Here is a 22611-nt window from a genome sequence, read left to right on the forward strand (position 1 = left end):
TATTATATTTTGATAGTAAAGCAATTAATAATCAAATTTATGTAGTTCATTCCATACCTAGAACAAGTTTTCGCTTTTAACACTTTCCTTCAAATGAAATCATATGATTGTTGTCCATTTCAACCTTAACTACAAGTACCTGAATTTTCTTCACCACTTGGTGACGTAAATTACGAATGAAAAGAGGTAAACGTCAATTCCTATGTCAGGTGGAATTCAACCCACGCCCGGAAAACCGGACTGCGACCTGAACGCAGCACCTTAGACCCTCGGCCATCCTGACGTATTTCTATTGAAATTTACATCTCTGGGATGGTGTCGCCTTCACTAGTTAAGAACGTGTTATCCATCTTTCTCCACATCTTTTGTTCTTTAATATTTTTCATTTTCAAATCTTGTCGCTATGTCCATAAACTACACAGCTGTCATTTAACTGACACATGATGAGAGACTAAACAGCCACATGACCCTCAACAGATAGAAACTCAAAGTATCGAATAAACAGACAAAGCAAGTTGCTTTACCTTGAAAGGAAACGTAAGAATTGACTTAGTCAATTAATGATAGAAATTTTATAGAAAGGCGAATGAAAACTTCCTGACAAGAGTTCCGTTATTTTTTTGTGATTGACGTTTATATGGTGCAAATATCATTTCTATATAATATTTTTCAGATGTATATACTCCACCATAACCGAATAAAAAATTATTTTTTTTTGTTCTTTTTTAGCAAACAGAACATAACATCCTTCACCTCTCACTTAACAGTTATTAATATCAAACTAAATGTTGTTTTGGAAAATTATACTTTTAATGGTGAGTTTTCCTAAAACCTTATCCGATTTATTTAGGTTTACTAACTCAATTAACTTTTCTAAGTCGTCAAAAGTATGAATGTATATGGTTGCGAACTGGACATTTTCTGAGGTAATTTTCAGAGGTGCTTTCTCATCTAATTAAGAGCGACCTAAACAAGAGTTTAAACATTTCCGATATTACTAAAAGTGACTTGTATTTTCCTACATTTCTCATAAAACCTTTACTGTGCTGCTTAATCTTCGTTAAATGCATATTTCTACATAAACTTTCTATTATTCTTCATATTTTCGATAGTTCAAAAAGGTGTTTATTGTCCCGACCTACAAAATTGTATGTACTAAGAGGAACACCAACACAGACAGGTTATAATTACTGTTCTGAAGCCTTTTGCTTTTGTAAACATCGTTGGTAGAAAAACTTCGCAGAATATTTATGAGGAACCTGCTTTTTTATTGATTTTCTCAAAAACAAAAACTTCTAAAACTATATCATATATCTACCACACCTTTTTTGGAACGATCTCAAAAGTACCAAATTTTAATTACTGAAGAAAACATATCACAATCAAATTTCTCTTCTTAATTACGTGTATGTATACAAATATAGCGAGATCTCCTTATAAACAACTTGTCGAGTGTACTGCATCAGAGAAATGCAATCGTTTCTTCGTAGGCCGTTTTCAAACTTCCGAAGAACATATTCCTCGTACATTTGGAACTGATATTAATGATACAAATAGCAGCTTTTCTCCTTACTAGCCTTAGAGAAATTAATTTTTGAGGTAATGAAGCAATATTTAAAGTTTTGTGTAGAGGTGTCTAGTTGGAACTTATACCTGATAAATGAGACTGCTTCTTTCACGCTTGGCCATCATCTTCTTATTTTTTAAAATTTTGATATACATTTTCAATTGTCCTGTGATAAGCGTGATGTTTGTGAGGTCGCACTGATCAGTCAGACACGTGTGATCACGATTTAATCACATTACTTTTGTTTAACAACTTCTTTTCCAATGTTATCGGTCTCACACTACTCAATTCTACTTTGCCCGTCACGAATGAACTGTACCAATTGTTTTTTAAACTCAAAATCTGGAAATAACGGCGGCAGATAGATCAAGAAGCTTTACCGTAAATGTAAGCTATGAGAATGGACTTAATCAATTAACGATTGTAAAGTTCGGACAAAACGACTTTTAAATTCCTGTGAAATAGTTCAATTCGTTCGTAAATAACGTTTCTCTAGTTTATATGTTTCTCACTTAAAAGAATCTAAACTTTGGGTTCTTTTCTTTGTCTCTTTCGAGGAAGAAGACCTTTCTATCAATCATTCCATTAATCTTTCTGTACCGTTCTGGTTACTCACCAAATGAAATTTAGGTCGACAATAAGAAGAAACGGAAAATACTTTAGTGACTATCTTTCATATTCACATAATTTAATATTATTGCGAACGAAAAATCACGCGCACCAATTCCGCTTTTTCTAGTTATTTCTTCTACATTCCTAAATTTTAACATACAACATAGACTTGGCACATAAAAGTTCTCTTATTCTTTATTTTTACGTGGATAAACGTGATTCATATTTTAAGAGTATAGTTATTATGTTTCATAATGTGCTCTAAAATAAGGTGTTTACTGATTCAATCCCAAAATTATAGAAAATATAAGTGTGAAGGAGAATTCCTAAACAGTTTAGGGTTTGTTCATCTTACATCTATGGAGTAAGGGTATATGAAATTTATAAGACTTGTTTTCATAAAATCGACCTTTGTAGGATAATTATGAGTAAAATATGCTATTTTCTCTGATAGTGTCATAAAGGATATCACCTAAAATTATACTCTATTTTCAGTACACATCTTTTGTTTCGTTTGTAGAGATATCACAATTATTATATTTTGATAGTAAAGCAATTAATAATCAAATTTATGTAGTTCATTCCATACCTAGAACAAGTTTTCGCTTTTAACACTTTCCTTCAAATGAAATCATATGATTGTTGTCCTTTTCAAACCTTAACTACTAGTACCTGAATTTTTCTTCACCACTTGAGTCACGTAAACGTACGAATGAAAAGAGGTAAAACGTTAATTCCTATGTCAGGGTGGGATTTGAACCCACGCCCGGAAAACCGGACTGCGACCTGAACGCAGCACCTTAGACCGCTCGGCCATCCTAACGTATTTCTATTGAAATTTACATCTCTTGGGATGGTGTCGCCTTCACTAGTTAAGAACGTGTTATCCATCTTTCTCCACATCTTTTGTTCTTTAATATTTTTCATTTTCAAATCTTGTCGCTATGTCCATAAACTACACAGGTGTCATTTAACTGACACATGATGCGAGACTAAACAGCACATAACCCTCAACAGATAGAAACTCAAAGTATCGAATAAACAGACAGCTTAAGTTGCTTTACCTTGAATGAAAACGTAGAATTGACTTAGTCAATTAATGATCGAAATTTTATAGAAAGGCGAATGAAAACTTCCTGACAAGATTTCCGTTATTTTGTGATTGTCATTTATATGGTGCAAAATATCATTTCTGTATAATAATTTTCAGATGTATATACTCCACCATAACCGAATAAAAAAAATTTTTTTGTTCTTTTAGCAAGCAGAACATAAGATCCTTCACCTGTTTAACAGTTATTTATATCAAACTAAATATTGTTTTGGAAAATTATACTTTTAATGGTGAGTTTCTAAAACCTTATCCGATTTATTTAGGTTTACTAACTCAATTAACTTTTCTAAGTCGTCAAAAGTATGAATGTATATGGTTGCGAACTGGACATTTTCTGAGGTAATTTTCAGAGGGTGCTTTCTCATCTAATTAGGGAAGCGACCTAAACAAAGAGTTTAAACATTCCCGATATTACTAAAAGTGACTTGTTTTTCCTACATTTCTCATAAAACCTTTACAATGCTGCTTAATCTTCGTTAAATGCATATTTCTACACCAAACTTTCTATCATTTTTCATATTTTCGAAAGTTCAAAAGGTGTTTATTGTCCCGACCTACACAATTGTATGTACTAAGAGAAACACCAACAGAGACAGGTTATAATTACTGTTCTAATTACACCTGAAGAATAAGGCCTTTTGTAAACATCGTTGGTAGAAAAAACTTTGCAGAATATTTATGAGGAAACTGCTTTTTTTTTATTAATTTTCTCCAAAAACAAAAACTTCTAAAATTATTTCATACATCTAGCACGCCTTTTGTGGAACGATCTCAGAAATACCAAATTTTAATTACTGAAGAAAACATATCACAATCAAATTACTCTTCTTAATTACGTGTAGGTATACAAATATAGCGAGATCTCCATATAAACAACTTTACGAATGTACTGCATCAGAGAAATGCAATCGTTTCTCCGTAGGCCGTTTTCAAACTTCCGAAGAACATATTCCTCGAACATTTGGAACTGATATTAATGATACAAATAGCAGCTTTTCTCCTTACTAGCCTTAAAGAAATTAATTTTTGAGGGTAATGAAGCAATATTTAAAGTTTTGTGTGAGGTGTCTAGTTGGAACCCACACCTGATAAATCAAACTGCTTTCTTCACGCATGGCCATCATCTACTTATTTTTTAAAATTTTGATATCAATTTTAAATTGTCCTGTGATAAGCGTGATGTTTGTGAAGTCGCATTGATCAGTCAGACACGTGTGATCCCGATTTAATCACATTACTTTTGTTTAACAACTTCATTTTCCAATGTTATCGGTCTCACACTACACAATTCTACTTTGCCCGTCACGAATGAACTGTACCAATTGTTATTTTAAACTCAAAATCTGGAAATAACGGCGGCAGATAGATCAAGAAGCTTTACCGTAAATGGTAAGCTATGAGAATGGACTTAATCAATTAACGATTGTAAAGTTCCGACAAAACGACTTTTAAATTCCTGTGAAATAATTCAATTCGTTCGTAAATAACGTTTCTCTAGTTTATATGTTTCTCACAAAAGAATCTAAACTTTGGGTTCTCTTCTTTGTCTATTTCGAGGAAGAAGAACTTTCTATCAATCATTCCATTAATCTTTCTGTACCGTTCTGGTTACTCACCAAATGAAATTTACGTCGACAATAAGAAGAAACGGAAAATACTTTAGTGACTATCTTTCATATTCACATAATTTAATATTGTTGCGAACGAAAAATCACGCGCACCACTTCCGCTTTTCTAGTTATTTCTTCTACATTCCTAAATTTTAACATACAACATAGACTTGACACATAAAAGTTCTCTTATTCTTTATTTTACGTGGATAAACGTGATTCATATTTTAAGGGAGTATAGGTATTATGTTTCATAATGTGCTCTAATATAAGGTGTTTACTGATTCAATCGCCAAACTATAGAAAATATAAGTGTGAAGGAGAATTCCTAAACAGTTTGGGTTTGTTCATGTTTACATCTATGGAATAAGGCTATATGAAATTTATAAGACTTGTTTTCATAAAATCGACCTTCGTAGGATAATTATGAGTAAAATATGCTATTTTCTCCCTGATAGTGTCATGAAGGATATCAACTAAAATTATACTCTATTTCCAGTACACATCTTTTGTTTCGTTTGTAGAGATATCACAATTATTATATTTTGATAGTAAAGCAATTAATAATCAAATTTATGTAGTTCATTCCATCCCTAGAACAAGTTTTCGCTTTTAGCACTTTCCTTCAAATGAAATCATATGATTGTTGTCCATTTTCAACCTTAACTACGAGTACCTGAATTTTTCTTCACCACTTGAGTGACGTAAACGTACGAATGAAAAGAGGTAAAACGTCAATTCTTATGTCAGTAGTGGGATTCGAACCCACGCCCGGAAACCGGACTGCGACCTGAACGCAGCACCTTAGACCGCTTGGGGATACTGACGTATTTCTATTGAAATTTACATCTCTTTGGATGGTGTCGCCTTCACTAATTTAAGAACGTGTTAACCATCTTTCTCCATATCTTTCGTTCTTTAATATTTTTCATTTTCAAATCTTGTCGCTATGTCCATAAACTACACAGCTGTCATTTAACTGACACATGATGCGAGACTAAACATCCACATGACCCTCAATAGATAGAAACTCAAAGTATCGAATAAACAGACAGTTTAAGTTGCTTTTACCTTGAATGAAAACGTAAATTGACTTAGTCAATTAATGATCGAAATTTTATAGAAAGGCGAATGAAAACTTCCTGACAAGATTTCCGTTATTTTGTGATTGACGTTTATATGGTGCAAATATCATTTCTATATAATAATTTTCAGATGTATATACTCCACCATAACCGAATAAAAAATTATTTTTTTTTTGTTCTTTTAGCAAGCAGAACATAAGATCCTTCACCTCTTTAACAGTTATTTATATCAAACTAAATGTTGTTTTGAAAATTATACTTTTAATGGTGAGTTCCTAAAACCTTATCCGATTTATTTAGGTTTACTAACTCAATTAACTTTTCTAAGTCGTCAAAAGCATGAATGTATATGGTTGCGTACTGGACATTTTTCGAGTGTAATTTTCAGGGTTCTTTTCTCATCTAATTAGGGAGCGACCTAAACCAAGAGTTTAAACATTTCCGATATTACTAAAAAGTGACTTGTTTTCCTACATTTCTTATAAAACCTTTACAATGCTGCTTAATCTTCGTTAAATGCATATTTCTAAATAAACTTTCTATCATTCTTCATATTTTCGATAGTTCAAAAGGTGTTTATTGTCCCGACCTACAATAATTGTATGTACTAAGAGGAACACCAACACAGACAGGTTATAATTACTGTTCTAAATACACCTGAAAATCAGGCCTTTGTAAACATCGTTGGTAGAAAAACTTCAGAATATTTATGAATAAAGGCTTTTTTATTAATTTTCTCCAAAACAAAACTTCTAAAATTATATCATATATCTAGCACTCCTTTTGTGGAACGATCTCAGAAGTACCAAATTTTAATTACTGAAGAAAACATATCACAATCAAATTTCTCTTCTTAATTACGTGTATGTATACAAATATAGCGAGATCTCTTTATAAACAACTTGTCGAGTGTACTGCATCAGAGAAATGCAATCGTTTCTTCGTAGGCCGTTTTCAAACTTCCGAAGAACATATTCCTCGTACATTTGGAACTGATATTAATGATACAAATAGCAGCTTTTCTCCTTACTAGCCTTAGAAAAATTAATTTTTGAGTGTACTGAAGCAATATTTAAAGTTTTTTGTGAGGTGTCTAGTTGGAACCCATCCCTTATAAATGGCCATGCTTCCTTCACGCATGGCCATCATCTAGTTATTTTTTTAAATTTTGATATCAATTTTAAATTGTCCTGTGATAAGCGTGATGTTTGTGAAGTCGCATTGATCAGTCAGACACGTGTGATCACGATTTAATCACATTACTTTTGATTAACAACTTCTCTTTCCAATGTTATCGGTCTCACACTACACAATTCTACTTTGACCGTCACGAATGAACTGTACCAATTGTTATTTTAAACTCAAAATCTGGAAATAACGGCGGCAGATAGATCAAGAAGCTTTACCGTAAATGTAAGCTATGAGAATGGACTTAATCAATTAACGATTGTAAAGTTCTGACAAAACGACTTTTAAATTCTTGTGAAATAATTCAATTCGTTCGTTAATAACGTTTCTCTAGTTTATATGTTTCTCACTAAGAGAATCTAAACTTTGGGTTCTCTTCTTTGTCTATTTCGAGGAAGAAGACCTTTCTATCAATCATTCCATTAATCTTTCTGTACCGTTCTGGTTACTCACCAAATGAAATTTAGCTCGACAATAAGAAGAAACGGAAAATACTTTAGTGACTATCTTTCATATTCACATAATTTAATATTGTTGCGAACGAAAAATCACCCGCACCACTTCCGCTTTTTCTAGTTATTTCTTGTACATTCCTAAATTTTAACATACAACACACACTTGACACATAAAAGTTCTCTTATTCTTTATTTTTACGTTGATAAACGTGATTCATATTTTAAGGAGTATAGGTATTATGTTTCATAATGTGCTCTAATATAAGGTGTTTACTGATCCAATCGCCAAACTATAGAAAATATAAGTGTGAAGGAGAATTCCTAAAGAGTTTAGGTTTGTTCATGTTACATCAAAGGCTATATGAAATTTATAAAACTTGTTTTCATAAAATCGACCTTCGTAGGATAATTATGAGTAAAATATGCTATTTTCTCCCTGATAGTGTCATAAAGGATATCAACTAAAATTATACTCTATTTCCAGTACACATCTTTTGTTTCGTTTGTAGAGATATCACAATTATTATATTTTGATAGTAAAGCAATTAATAATCAAATTTATGTAGTTCATTCCATCCCCAGAACAAGTTTTCGCTTTTAACACTTTCCTTCAAATAAAATCATGTGATTGTTGTCCATTTTCAACCTTAACTACGAGTACCTGAATTTTTCTTCACCACTTGAGTGACGTAAACGTACGAATGAAAAGAGGTAAAACGTCAATTCCTATGTCAGGAGTGGGATTCGAACCCACGCCCGGAAAACCGGACTGCGACCTGAACGCAGCACCTTAGACCGCTCGGCCATCCTAACGTATTTCTATTGAAATTTACATCTCTATGGATGGTGTCGCCTTCACTACTTTAAGAACGTGTTATCCATCTTTCTCCATATCTTTCGTTCTTTAATATTTTTCATTTTCAAATCTTGTCGCTATGTCCATAAACTACACAGCTGTCATTTAACTGACACATGATGCGAGACTAAACATCCACATGACCCTCAATAGATAGAAACTCAAAGTATCGAATAAACAGACAGTTTAAGTTGCTTTTACCTTGAATGAAAACGTAAGAATTGACTTAGTCAATTAATGATCGAAATTTTATAGAAAGGCGAATGAAAACTTCCTGACAAGATTTCCGTTATTTTGTGATTGACGTTTATATGGTGCAAATATCATTTCTATATAATAATTTTCAGATGTATATACTCCACCATAACCGAATAAAAAATTATTATTTTTTGTTCTTTTAGCAAGCAGAACATAAGATCCTTCACCTCTTTAACAGTTATTTATATCAAACTAAATGTTGTTTTGGAAAATTATACTTTTAATGGTGAAGTTCCTAAAACCTTATCCGATTTATTTAGGTTTACTAACTCAATTAACTTTTCTAAGTCGTCAAAAGCATGAATGTATATGGTTGCGAACTGGACATTTTCGGAGGTAATTTTCAGAGGGTTCTTTCTCATCTAATTAGGGAGCGACCTAAACCAAGAGTTTAAACATTTCCGATATTACTAAAAGTGACTTGTTTTTCCTACATTTCTCATAAAACCTTTACAATGCTGCTTAATCTTCGTTAAATGCATATTTCTAAATAAACTTTCTATCATTCTTCATATTTTCGATAGTTCAAAAAGGTGTTTATTGTCCCGAACTACACAATTGTATGTACTAAGAGAAACACCAACACAGACAGGTTATAATTACTGTTCTAAATACACATGAAAAATCAGGCCTTTTGTAAACATCGTTGGTAGAAAAAAACTTCGCAGAATATTTATGAATAAAAGGCTTTTTTTATTAATTTTCTCCAAAAACAAAAACTTCTAAAATTATATCATATATCTAGCACTCCTTTTGTGGAACGATCTCAGAAGTACCAAATTTTAATTACTGAAGAAAACATATCACAATCAAATTTCTCTTCTTAATTACGTGTATGTATACAAATATAGCGAGATCTCTTTATAAACAACTTGTCGAGTGTACTGCATCAGAGAAATGCAATCGTTTCTTCGTAGGCCGTTTTCAAACTTCCGAAGAACATATTCCTCGTACATTTGGAACTGATATTAATGATACAAATAGCAGCTTTTCTCCTTACTAGCCTTAGAAAAATTAATTTTTTGAAGGTAATGAAGCAATATTTAAAGTTTTGTGTTAGGTGTCTAGTTGGAACCCATACCTGATAAATCAGACTGCTTCCTTCACGCATGGCCATCATCTACTTATTTTTTAAAATTTTGATATCAATTTTAAATTGTCCTGTGATAAGCGTGATGTTTGTGAAGTCGCATTGATCAGTCAGACACGTGTGATCACGATTTAATCACATTACTTTTGTTTAACAACTTCTTTTTCCAATGTTATCGGTCTCACACTACACAATTCTACTTTGCCCGTCACGAATGAACTGTACCAATTGTTATTTTAAACTCAAAATTTGGAAATAACGGCGGCAGATAGATCAAGAAGCTTTACCGTAAATGTAAGTTATGAGAATGGACTTAATCAATTAACGATTGTAAAGTTCCGACAAAACGACTTTTAAATTCTTGTGAAATAATTCAATTCGTTCGTAAATAACGTTTCTCTAGTTTATATGTTTCTCACTTAAGAGAATCTAAACTTTGGGTTCTCTTCTTTGTCTATTTCGAGGAAGAAGACCTTTCTATCAATCATTCCATTAATCTTTCTGTGCCGTTCTGGTTACTCACCAAATGAAATTTAGCTCGACAATAAGAAGAAACGGAAAATACTTTAGTGACTATCTTTCATATTCACATAATTTAATATTGTTGCGAACGAAAAATCACGCGCACCACTTCCGCTTTTTCTAGTTATTTCTTCTACATTCCTAAATTTTAACAAACAACATAGACTTGACACATAAAAGTTCTCTTATTCTTTATTTTTACGTGAATAAACGTGATTCATATTTTAAGGGGAGTATAGGTATTATGTTTCATAATGTTCTCTGATATAAGGTGTTTACTGATCCAATCGCCAAACTATAGAAAATATAAGTGTGAAGGAGAATTCCTAAAGAGTTTAGGTTTGTTCATGTTACATCAAAGGCTATATGAAATTTATAAAATTTGTTTTCATAAAATCGATTTTCGTAGGATAATTATGAGTAAAATATGTTATTTTCTCCCTGATAGTGTCATAAAGGATATCAACTAAAATTATACTCTATTTCCAGTACACATCTTTTGTTTCGTTTGTAGAGATATCACAATTATTATATTTTGATAGTAAAGCAATTAATAATCAAATTTATGTAGTTCATTCCATCCCTAGAACAAGTTTTCGCTTTTAACACTTTCCTTCAAATGAAATCATATGATTGTTGTCCATTTTCAACCTTAACTTCGAGTACCTGAATTTTTCTTCACCACTTGAGTGACGTAAACGTACGAATGAAAAGAGGTAAAACGTCAATTCCTATGTCAGGAGTGGGATTCAACCCACGCCCGGAAAACCGGACTGCGACCTGAACGCAGCACCTTAGACCGCTCGGCCATCCTGACGTATTTCTATTGAAATTTACATCTCTTTGGATGGTGTCGCCTTCACTACTTTAAGAACGTGTTATCCATCTTTCTCCATATCTTTCGTTCTTTAATATTTTTCATTTTCAAATCTTGTCGCTATGTCCACAAACTACACAGCTGTCATTTAACTGACACATGATGAGAGATTAAACATCCACATGACCCTCAATAGATAGAAACTCAAAGTATCGAATAAACAGACAGCTTAAGTTACTTTACCTTGAATGAAAACGTAAGAATTGACTTAGTCAATTAATGATCGAAATTTTATAAAAGGCGAATGAAAACTTCCTGACAAGATTTCCGTTATTTTGTGATTGACGTTTATATGGTGCAAATATCATTTCTATATAATAATTTTCAGATGTATATACTCCACCATAACAGAATAAAAAATTATTTTTTTTTGTTCTTTTAGCAAGCAGAACATAAGATCTTTCACCTCTTTAACAGTTATTTATATCAAACTAAATGTTCTTTTGGAAAATTATACTTTTAATGGTGACTTTCCTAAAACCTTATCCGATTTATTTAGGTTTACTAACTCAATTAACTTTTCTAAGTCGTCAAAAGTATTAATGTATATGGTTGCGAACTGGACATTTTCTGAGGTAATTTTCAGAGGGTACTTTCTCATCTAATTAGGAAGCGACCTAAACCAAGAGTTTAAACATTTCCGATATTACTAAAAGTGACTTGTTTTTCCTACATTTCTCATAAAACCTTTATAATGCTGCTTAATCTTCGTTAAATGCATATTTCTAAATAAACTTTCTATCATTCTTCATATTTTCGATAGTTCAAAAAGGTGTTTATTGTCCCGCCCTGCACAATTGTATGTACTAAGAGGAACACCAACACAGACAGGTTATAATTACTGTTCTAATTACACCTGAAGAATCAGGCCTTTTGTAAACATCGTTGGTAGAAAAAACTTCGCAGAATATTTATGAATAAAAGGCTTTTTTTTATTAATTTTTTCCAAAAACAAAAACTTCTAAAATTATATCATATATCTAGCACTCCTTTTGTGGAACGATCTCAGAAGTACCAAATTTTAATCACTGAAGAAAACATATCACAATCAAATTTCTCTTCTTAATTACGTGTATGTATACAAATATAGCGAGATCTCCTTATAAACAACTTGTCGAGTGTACTGCATCAGAGAAATGCAATCGTTTCTTCGTAGGCCGTTTTCAAACTTCCGAAGAACATATTCCTCGTACATTTGGAACTGATATTAATGATACAAATAGCAGCTTTTCTCCTTACTAGCCTTAGAAAAATTAATTTTTTGAAGGTAATGAAGCAATATTTAAAGTTTTGTGTTAGGTGTCTAGTTGGAACCCATACCTGATAAATCAGACTGCTTCCTTCACGCATGGCCATCATCTACTTATTTTTTAAAATTTTGATATCAATGTGATGTTTGTGAAGTCGCATTGATCAGTCAGACACGTGTGATCACGATTTAATCACATTACTTTTGTTTAACAACTTCTTTTTCCAATGTTATCGGTCTCACACTACACAATTCTACTTTGACCGTCACTAATGAACTGTACCAATTGTTATTTTAAACTCAAAATCTTGAAATAACGGCGGCAGATAGATCAAGAAGCTTTACCGTAAATGTAAGCTATGAGAATGGACTTAATCAATTAACGATTGTAAAGTTCCGACAAAACGACTTTTAAATTCCTGTGAAATAATTCAATTCGTTCGTAAATAACGTTTCTCTAGTTTATATGTTTCTCACTTAAGAGAATCTAAACTTTGGGTTCTCTTCTTTGTCTATTTCGAGGAAGAAGACCTTTCTATCAATCATTCCATTAATCTTTCTGTGCCGTTCTGGTTACTCACCAAATGAAATTTAGCTCGACAATAAGAAGAAACGGAAAATACTTTAGTGACTATCTTTCATATTCACATAATTTAATAATGTTGCGAACGAAAATCACGCGCACCACTTCCGCTTTTCTAGTTATTTCTTGTACATTCCTAAATTTTAACATACAACATACACTTGGCACATAAAAGTTCTCTTATTCTTTATTTTTACGTTGATAAACGTGATTCATATTTTAAGGGAGTATAGGTATTATGTTTCATAATGTTCTCTGATATAAGGTGTTTACTGATCCAATCGCCAAACTATACAAAATATAAGTGTGAAGGAGAATTCCTAAAGAGTTTAGGTTTGTTCATGTTACATCAAAGGCTATATGAAATTTATAAAATTTGTTTTCATAAAATCGATTTTCGTAGGATAATTATGAGTAAAATATGCTATTTTCTCCCTGATAGTGTCATAAAGGATATCAACTAAAATTATACTCTATTTCCAGTACACATCTTTTGTTTCGTTTGTAGAGATATCACAATTATTATATTTTGATAGTAAAGCAATTAATAATCAAATTTATGTAGTTCATTCCATCCCTAGAACAAGTTTTCGCTTTTAACACTTTCCTTCAAATGAAATCATATGATTGTTGTCCATTTTCAACCTTAACTACGAGTACCTGAATTTTTTCTTCACCACTTGAGTGACGTAAACGTACGAATGAAAAGAGGTAAAACGTCAATTCCTATGTCAGGAGTGGGATTCCAACCCACGCCCGGAAAACCGGACTGCGACCTGAACGCAGCACCTTAGACCGCTCGGCCATCCTGACGTATTTCTATTGAAATTTACATCTCTTTGGATGGTGTCGCCTTCACTACTTTAAGAACGTGTTATCCATCTTTCTCCATATCTTTCGTTCTTTAATATTTTTCATTTTCAAATCTTGTCGCTATGTCCACAAACTACACAGCTGTCATTTAACTGACACATGATGTGAGATTAAACATCCACATGACCCTCAATAGATAGAAACTCAAAGTATCGAATAAACAGACAGTTTAAGTTGCTTCACCTTGAATGAAAACGTAAGAATTGACTTAGTCAATTAATGATCGAAATTTTATAGGTAGGCGAATGAAAACTTCCTGACATGATTTCCGTTATATTGTGATTGACGTTTATATGGTGCAAATATCATTTCTATATAATAATTTTCAGATGTATATACTCCACCATAACCGAATAAAAAATTATTTTTTTTGTTCTTTAGCAAGCAGAACATAAGATCCTTCACCTCTTTAACAGTTATTTATATCAAACTAAATGTTGTTTTGGAAAATTATACTTTTAATGGTGATGTTCCTAAAACCTTATCCGATTTATTTAGGTTTACTAACTCAATTAACTTTTCTAAGTCGTCAAAAGCATGAATGTATATGGTTGCGAACTGGACATTTTCGGAGGTAATTTTCAGAGGGTTCTTTCTCATCTAATTAGGGAGCGACCTAAACCAAGAGTTTAAACATTTCCGATATTACTAAAAGTGACTTGTTTTTCCTACATTTCTCATAAAACCTTTACAATGCTGCTTAATCTTCGTTAAATGCATATTTCTAAATAAACTTTCTATCATTCTTCATATTTTCGATAGTTCAAAAAGGTGTTTATTGTCCCGCCCTGCACAATTGTATGTACTAAGAGGAACACCAACACAGACAGGTTATAATTACTGTTCTAATTACACCTGAAGAATCAGGCCTTTTGTAAACATCGTTGGTAGAAAAAACTTCGCAGAATATTTATGAATAAAAGGCTTTTTTTTATTAATTTTCTCCAAAAACAAAAACTTCTAAAATTATATCATATATCTAGCACTCCTTTTGTGGAACGATCTCAGAAGTACCAAATTTTAATTACTGAAGAAAACATATCACAATCAAATTTCTCTTCTTAATTACGTGTAGGTATACAAATATAGCGAGATCTCCTTATAAACAACTTGTCGAGTGTACTGCATCAGAGAAATGCAATCGTTTCTTCGTAGGCCGTTTTCAATCTTCCGAAGAACATATTCCTCGTACATTTGGAACTGATATTAATGATACAAATAGCAGCTTTTCTCCTTACTCGCCTTAGAAAAATTAATTTTTGAGGGTAATGAAGCAATATTTAAAGTTTTGTGTTAGGTGTCTAGTTGGAACCCATACCTGATAAATCAGATTGCTTCCTTCACGCATGGCCATCATCTACTTATTTTTTAAAATTTTGATATCAATTTTAAATTGTCCTGTGATAAGCGTGATGTTTGTGAAGTCGCATTGATCAGTCAGACACGTGTGATCCCGATTTAATCACATTACTTTTGTTTAACAACTTCTTTTTCCAATGTTATCGGTCTCACACTACACAATTCTACTTTGCCTGTCAAATGAACTGTACCAATTGTTATTTTAAACTCAAAATCTGGAAATAACGGCGGCAGATAGATCAAGAAGCTTTACCGTAAATGTAAGCTATGAGAATGGACTTAATCAATTAACGATTGTAAAGTTCCGACAAAACGACTTTTAAATTCTTGTGAAATAATTCAATTCGTTCGTAAATAACGTTTCTCTAGTTTATATGTTTCTCACTTAAGAGAATCTAAACTTTGGGTTCTCTTCTTTGTCTATTTCGAGGAAGAAGACCTTTCTATCAATCATTCCATTAATCTTTCTGTACCGTTCTGGTTACTCACCAAATGAAATTTAGCTCGACAATAAGAAGAAACGGAAAATACTTTAGTGACTATCTTTCATATTCACATAATTTAATATTGTTGCGAACGAAAAATCACGCGCACCACTTCCGCTTTTTCTAGTTATTTCTTCTACATTTCTAAATTTTAACAAACAACATAGACTTGACACATAAAAGTTCTCTTATTCTTTATTTTTACGTGAATAAACGTGATTCATATTTTAAGGGAGTATAGGTATTATGTTTCATAATGTGCTCTAATATAAGGTGTTTACTGATCCATCGCCAAACTATAGAAAATATAAGTGTGAAGGAGAATTCCTAAACAGTTTAGGTTTGTACATGTTACATCTATGGAATGAGGCTAAATGAAATTTATAAGACATGTTTTCATAAAATCGACCTTCGTAGTATAATTATGAGTAAAATATGCTATTTTCACCCTGATAGTGTCATAAAGGATATCACCTAAAATTATACTATATTTCCAGTACACATCTTTTGTTTCGTTTGTAGAGATATCACAATTATTATCTTTTGATAGCAAAGCAATTAATAATCAAATTTATGTAGTTCATTCCATACCTAGAACAAGTTTTCGCTTTTAATACTTTCCTTCAAATGAAATCATATGATTGTTGTCCATTTTAAACCTTAACTACGAATACCTGAATTTTTTTCACCACTTGAGTGACGTAAACGTACGAATGAAAAGAGGTAAAACGTCAATTCCTATGTCAGGAATGGTATTCGAACCCACGCCCGGAAAACCGGACTGCGACTTGAACGCAGCACCTTAGACCGCTCGGCCATCCTGACGTATTTCTATTGAAATTTACATCTCTTTGGATGGTGTCGCCTTCACTACTTCAAGAACGTGTTATCCATCTTTCTCCATATCTTTCGTTCTTTAATATTTTTCATTTTCAAATCTTGTCGCTATGTCCACAAACTACACAGCTGTCATTTAACTGACACATGATGCGAGACTAAACATCCACATGACCCTCAATAGATAGAAACTCAAAGTATCGAATAAACAGACAGTTTAAGTTGCTTCACCTTGAATGAAAACGTAAGAATTGACTTAGTCAATTAATGATCGAAATTTTATAGGTAGGCGAATGAAAACTTCCTGACAAGATTTCCTTTATATTGTGATTGACGTTTATATGGTGCAAATATCATTTCTATATAATAATTTTCAGATGTATATACTCCACCATAACCGAATAAAAAATTATTTTTTTTTGTTCTTTTAGCAAGCAGAACATAAGATCCTTCACCTCTTTAACAGTTATTTATATCAAACTAAATGTTGTTTTGGAAAATTATACTTTTAATGGTGAAGTTCCTAAAACCTTATCCGATTTATTTAGGTTTACTAACTCAATTAACTTTTCTAAGTCGTCAAAAGCATGAATGTATATGGTTGCGAACTGGACATTTTCTGAGGTAATTTTCAGAGGGTTCTTTCTCATCTAATTAGAAAGCGACCTAAGCCAAGAGTTTAAACATTTCCGATATTACTAAAAGTGACTTGTTTTTCCTACATTTCTCATAAAACCTTTACAATGCTGCTTAATCTTCGTTAAATGCATATTTCTAAATAAACTTTCTATCATTCTTCATATTTTCGATAGTTCAAAAAGGTGTTTATTGTCCCGCCCTGCACAATTGTATGTACTAAGAGGAACACCAACACAGACAGGTTATAATTACTGTTCTAATTACACCTGAAGAATCAGGCCTTTGTAAACATCGTTGGTAGAAAAAACTTCGCAGAATATTTATGAATAAAAGGCTTTTTTTTATTAATTTTCTCCAAAAACAAAAACTTCTAAAATTATATCATATATCTAGCACTCATTTTGTGGAACGATCTCAGAAGTACCAAATTTTAATTACTGAAGAAAACATATCACAATCAAATTTCTCTTCTTAATTACGTGTAGGTATACAAATATAGCGAGATCTCCTTATAAACAACTTGTCGAGTGTACTGCATCAGAGAAATGCAATCGTTTCTTCGTAGGCCGTTTTCAATCTTCCGAAGAACATATTCCTCGTACATTTGGAACTGATATTAATGATACAAATAGCAGCTTTTCTCCTTACTAGCCTTAGAGAAATTAATTTTTGAGGGTAATGAAGCAATATTTAAAGGTTTCTGTGAGGGGTCCAGTTGGAACTTATACCTGATAAATCAGACTGCTTCCTTCACGCACGGCCATTATCTACTTATTTTTTAAAATTTTGATATCAATTTTAAATTGTCCTGTGATAAGCGTGATGTTTGTGAAGTCGCATTGATCAGTCAGACACGTGTGATCACGATTTAATCACATTACTTTTGTTTAACAACTTCTTTTTCCAATGTTATCGGTCTCACACTACACAATTCTACTTTGACCGTCACGAATGAACTGTACCAATTATTATTTTAAACTCAAAATCTGGAAATAACGGCGGCAGATAGATCAAGAAGCTTTACCGTAAATGTAAGCTATGAAAATGGACTGAATCAATTAACGATTGTAAAGTTCCGACAAAACGACTTTTAAATTCTTGTGAAATAATTCAATTCGTTCGTAAATAACGTTTCTCTAGTTTATATGTTTCTCACTTAAGAGAATCTAAACTTTGGGTTCTCTTCTTTGTCTATTTCGAGGAAGAAGACCTTTCTATCAATCATTCCATTAATCTTTCTGTACCGTTCTGGTTACTCACCAAATGAAATTTAGCTCGACAATAAGAAGAAACGGAAAATACTTTAGTGACTATCTTTCATATTCACATAATTTAATATTGTTGCGAACGAAAAATCACGCGCACCACTTCCGCTTTTTCTAGTTATTTCTTGTACATTCCTAAATTTTAACATACAACATACACTTGACACATAAAAGTTCTCTTATTCTTTATTTTTACGTTGATAAACGTGATTCATATTTTAAGGGAGTATAGGTATTATGTTTCATAATGTTCTCTGATATAAGGTGTTTACTGATCCAATCGCCAAACTATAGAAAATATAAGTGTGAAGGAGAATTCCTAAAGAGTTTAGGTTTGTACATGTTACATCTATGGAATGAGGCTAAATGAAATTTATAAGACATGTTTTCATAAAATCGACCTTCGTAGTATAATTATGAGTAAAATATGCTATTTTCACCCTGATAGTGTCTTAAAGGATATCACCTAAAATTATACTATATTTCCAGTACACATCTTTTGTTTCGTTTGTAGAGATATCACAATTATTATCTTTTGATAGCAAAGCAATTAATAATCAAATTTATGTAGTTCATTCCATACCTAGAACAAGTTTTCGCTTTTAACACTTTCCTTCAAATGAAATCATATGATTGTTGTCCATTTTCAACCTTAACTACGAGTACCTGAATTTTTCTTCACCACTTGAGTGACGTAAACGTACGAATGAAAAGAGGGAAAACGTCAATTCCTATGTCAGGAGTGGGATTCGAACCCACGCCCGGAAAACCGGACTGCGACCTGAACGCAGCACCTTAGACCGCTCGGCCATCCTGACGTCTTTCTATTTCTATTTACATCTCTTTGGATGGTGTCGCCTTCACTACTTCAAGAACGTGTTATCCATCTTTCTCCATATCTTTCGTTCTTTAATATTTTTCATTTTCAAATCTTGTCGCTATGTCCACAAACTACACAGCTGTCATTTAACTGACACATGATGCGAGACTAAACATCCACATGACCCTCAATAGATAGAAACTCAAAGTATCGAATAAACAGACAGTTTAAGTTGCTTCACCTTGAATGAAAACGTAAGAATTGACTTAGTCAATTAATGATCGAAATTTTATAGGTAGGCGAATGAAAACTTCCTGACAAGATTTCCGTTATATTGTGATTGACGTTTATATGGTGCAAATATCATTTCTATCTAATAATTTTCAGATGTATATACTCCACCATAACCGAATAAAAATTATTATTTTTTGTTCTTTTAGCAAGCAGAACATAAGATCCTTCACCTCTTTAACAGTTATTTATATCAAACTAAATGTTGTTTTGGAAAATTATACTTTTAATGGTGAAGTTCCTAAAACCTTATCCGATTTATTTAGGCTTACTAACTCAATTAACTTTTCTAAGTCGTCAAAAGCATGAATGTATATGGTTGCGAACTGGACATTTTCGGAGGTAATTTTCAGAGGGTTCTTTCTCATCTAATTAGGGAGCGACCTAAACCAAGAGTTTAAACATTTCCGATATTACTAAAAGTGACTTGTTTTTCCTACATTTCTCATAAAACCTTTACAATGCTGCTTAATCTTCGTTAAATGCATATTTCTAAATAAACTTTCTATCATTCTTCATGTTTTCGATAGTTCAAAAAGGTGTTTATTGTCCCGCCCTGCACAATTGTATGTACTAAGAGGAACACCAACACAGACAGGTTATAATTACTGTTCTAATTACACCTGAAGAATCAGGCCTTTGTAAACATCGTTGGTAGAAAAACTTCGCAGAATATTTATGAATAAAAGGCTTTTTTTTATTAATTTTCTCCAAAAACAAAAACTTCTAAAATTATATCATATATCTAGCACTCCTTTTGTGGAACGATCTCAGAAGTACCAAATTTTAATTACTGAAGAAAACATATCACAATCAAATTTCTCTTCTTAATTACGTGTAGGTATACAAATATAGCGAGATCTCCTTATAAACAACTTGTCGAGTGTACTGCATCAGAGAAATGCAATCGTTTCTTCGTAGGCCGTTTTCAATCTTCCGAAGAACATATTCCTCGTACATTTGGAACTGATATTAATGATACAAATAGCAGCTTTTCTCCTTACTAGCCTTAGAGAACTTAATTTTTGAGGGTAATGAAGCAATATTTAAAGTTTTGTGTGAGGTGTCTAGTTGGAACCCATACCTGATAAATCAGATTGCTTCCTTCACGCACGGCCATCATCTACTTATTTTTTAAAATTTTGATATCAATTTTAAATTGTCCTGTGATAAGCGTGATGTTTGTGAAGTCGCATTGATCAGTCAGACACGTGTGATCACGATTTTATCACATTACTTTTGTTTAACAACTTCTTTTCCAATGTTTTCGGTCTCACACTACACAATTCTACTTTGCCCGTCACGAATGAACGGTACCAATTGTTATTTTAAACTCAAAATCTGGAAATAACGGCGGCAGATAGATCAAGAAGCTTTACCGTAAATGTAAGCTATGAAAATGGACTGAATCAATTAACGATTGTAAAGTTCCGACAAAACGACTTTTAAATTCTTGTGAAATAATTCAATTCGTTCGTAAATAACGTTTCTCTAGTTTATATGTTTCTCACTTAAGAGAATTTAAACTTTGGGTTCTCTTCTTTGTCTATTTCGAGGAAGAAGACCTTTCTATCAATCATTCCATTAATCTTTCTGTACCGTTCTGGTTACTCACCAAATGAAATTTAGCTCGACAATAAGAAGAAACGGAAAATACTTTAGTGACTATCTTTCATATTCACATAATTTAATATTGTTGCGAACGAAAAATCACGCGCACCACTTCCGCTTTTTCTAGTTATTTCTTGTACATTCCTAAATTTTAACATACAACATACACTTGACACATAAAAGTTCTCTTATTCTTTATTTTTACGTGGATAAACGTAATTCATATTTTAAGGGAGTATAGGTATTATGTTTCATAATGTGCTCTAATATAAATTGTTTACTTATCCAATCGCCAAACTATAGAAAATATAAGTGTGAAGAAGAATTCCTAAACAGTTTAGGGTTGTTCATGTTACATCTATTGAGTAAGGGTATATGAAATTTATAAGACTTGTTTTCATAAAGTCGACCTTCGGAGGATAATTATGAGTAAAATATGCTATTTTCTCCCTGATAGTGTCATAAAAGATATCACCTAAAATTATACTCTATTTCCAGTACACATCTTTTGTTTCGTTTGTAGAGATATCACAATTATTATATTTTGATAGTAAAGCAATTAATAATCAAATTTATGTAGTTCATTCCATACCTAGAACAAGTTTTCGCTTTTAACACTTTCCTTCAAATGAAATCATATGATTGTTGTCCATTTTCAACCTTAACTACGAGTACCTGAATTTTTCTTCACCACTTGAGTGACGTAAAGGTACGAATGAAAAGAGGTAAAATGTTAATTCCAATGTCAGGAGTGGGATTCGAGCCCACGCCCGGAAAACCGGACTGCGACCTGAACGCAGCACCTCAGACAGCTCGACTATCCTGACGTATTTGTATTAAAATTTACATCTCTTCGGATGGTCTCGCCTTCACTAGTTACGAACGTGTTATCCATCTTTTGTTCTTCAATATTTTTTTATTTTCCAATCTTATCGCTCTGTCAATAAACTACACCGCTGTCATTTAACTGATACATGACGACGAGAGACTAAACAGCCCCATGACCCTCAAAGTATCGATAAACAGAGAGCTTAAGTTAATTTACCTTAAATGAAAATGTAAGAATTGACTTAGTCAATTAATGATCGAGAATTTTGAAGAAAGGCGAATAAAAACTTCCTGACAAAGAGTTCCGTTGTGTATTATTTTTGTCCCCGATTGTGTCATGTAGGAAATCACCTAACATTATACTATATTTCTAGCATACATCTTTTGTTGCGTTTGTAGAGAGATCTTAGAGATATGGAACCAGTAGTTTTAATCTTGACCTTTGCATACGGAATTAAGAAATGGTTGCTGTATATTGCAAGAGAGCCTAGAGTTTCAGCTTCATGACATTCACACGATTGATCGTCTTCAGTATCT

The 22611-nt window shown here is 32.4% G+C and overlaps 7 non-coding genes across 7 annotated transcripts; all 7 read right to left on the bottom strand.

Moving 5' to 3' along the window:
• Positions 1-2919: 2919 nt before the first annotated feature.
• TRNAL-CAG (transfer RNA leucine (anticodon CAG)) lies at positions 2920-3002 on the bottom strand. Its single transcript has one exon. It is a non-coding gene; the product is annotated as a tRNA-Leu (tRNA).
• Positions 3003-5647: 2645 nt separating this feature from the next.
• On the bottom strand, positions 5648-5730 carry TRNAL-CAG (transfer RNA leucine (anticodon CAG)). The gene has a single exon. It is a non-coding gene; the product is annotated as a tRNA-Leu (tRNA).
• A 2630-nt stretch (positions 5731-8360) lies between these two features.
• Positions 8361-8444, bottom strand: TRNAL-CAG (transfer RNA leucine (anticodon CAG)). The gene has a single exon. It is a non-coding gene; the product is annotated as a tRNA-Leu (tRNA).
• Positions 8445-11091: 2647 nt separating this feature from the next.
• On the bottom strand, positions 11092-11174 carry TRNAL-CAG (transfer RNA leucine (anticodon CAG)). Its single transcript has one exon. It is a non-coding gene; the product is annotated as a tRNA-Leu (tRNA).
• Positions 11175-13795: 2621 nt separating this feature from the next.
• Positions 13796-13879, bottom strand: TRNAL-CAG (transfer RNA leucine (anticodon CAG)). The gene has a single exon. It is a non-coding gene; the product is annotated as a tRNA-Leu (tRNA).
• A 2645-nt stretch (positions 13880-16524) lies between these two features.
• Positions 16525-16608, bottom strand: TRNAL-CAA (transfer RNA leucine (anticodon CAA)). The gene has a single exon. It is a non-coding gene; the product is annotated as a tRNA-Leu (tRNA).
• Positions 16609-19258: 2650 nt separating this feature from the next.
• TRNAL-CAG (transfer RNA leucine (anticodon CAG)) lies at positions 19259-19342 on the bottom strand. Its single transcript has one exon. It is a non-coding gene; the product is annotated as a tRNA-Leu (tRNA).
• Positions 19343-22611: the final 3269 nt, after the last annotated feature.

This window comes from Tachypleus tridentatus, chromosome 4, assembly GCF_004210375.1.
Source record: "Tachypleus tridentatus isolate NWPU-2018 chromosome 4, ASM421037v1, whole genome shotgun sequence".
Classification (NCBI taxonomy): Eukaryota; Metazoa; Arthropoda; class Merostomata; order Xiphosura; family Limulidae; genus Tachypleus; species Tachypleus tridentatus.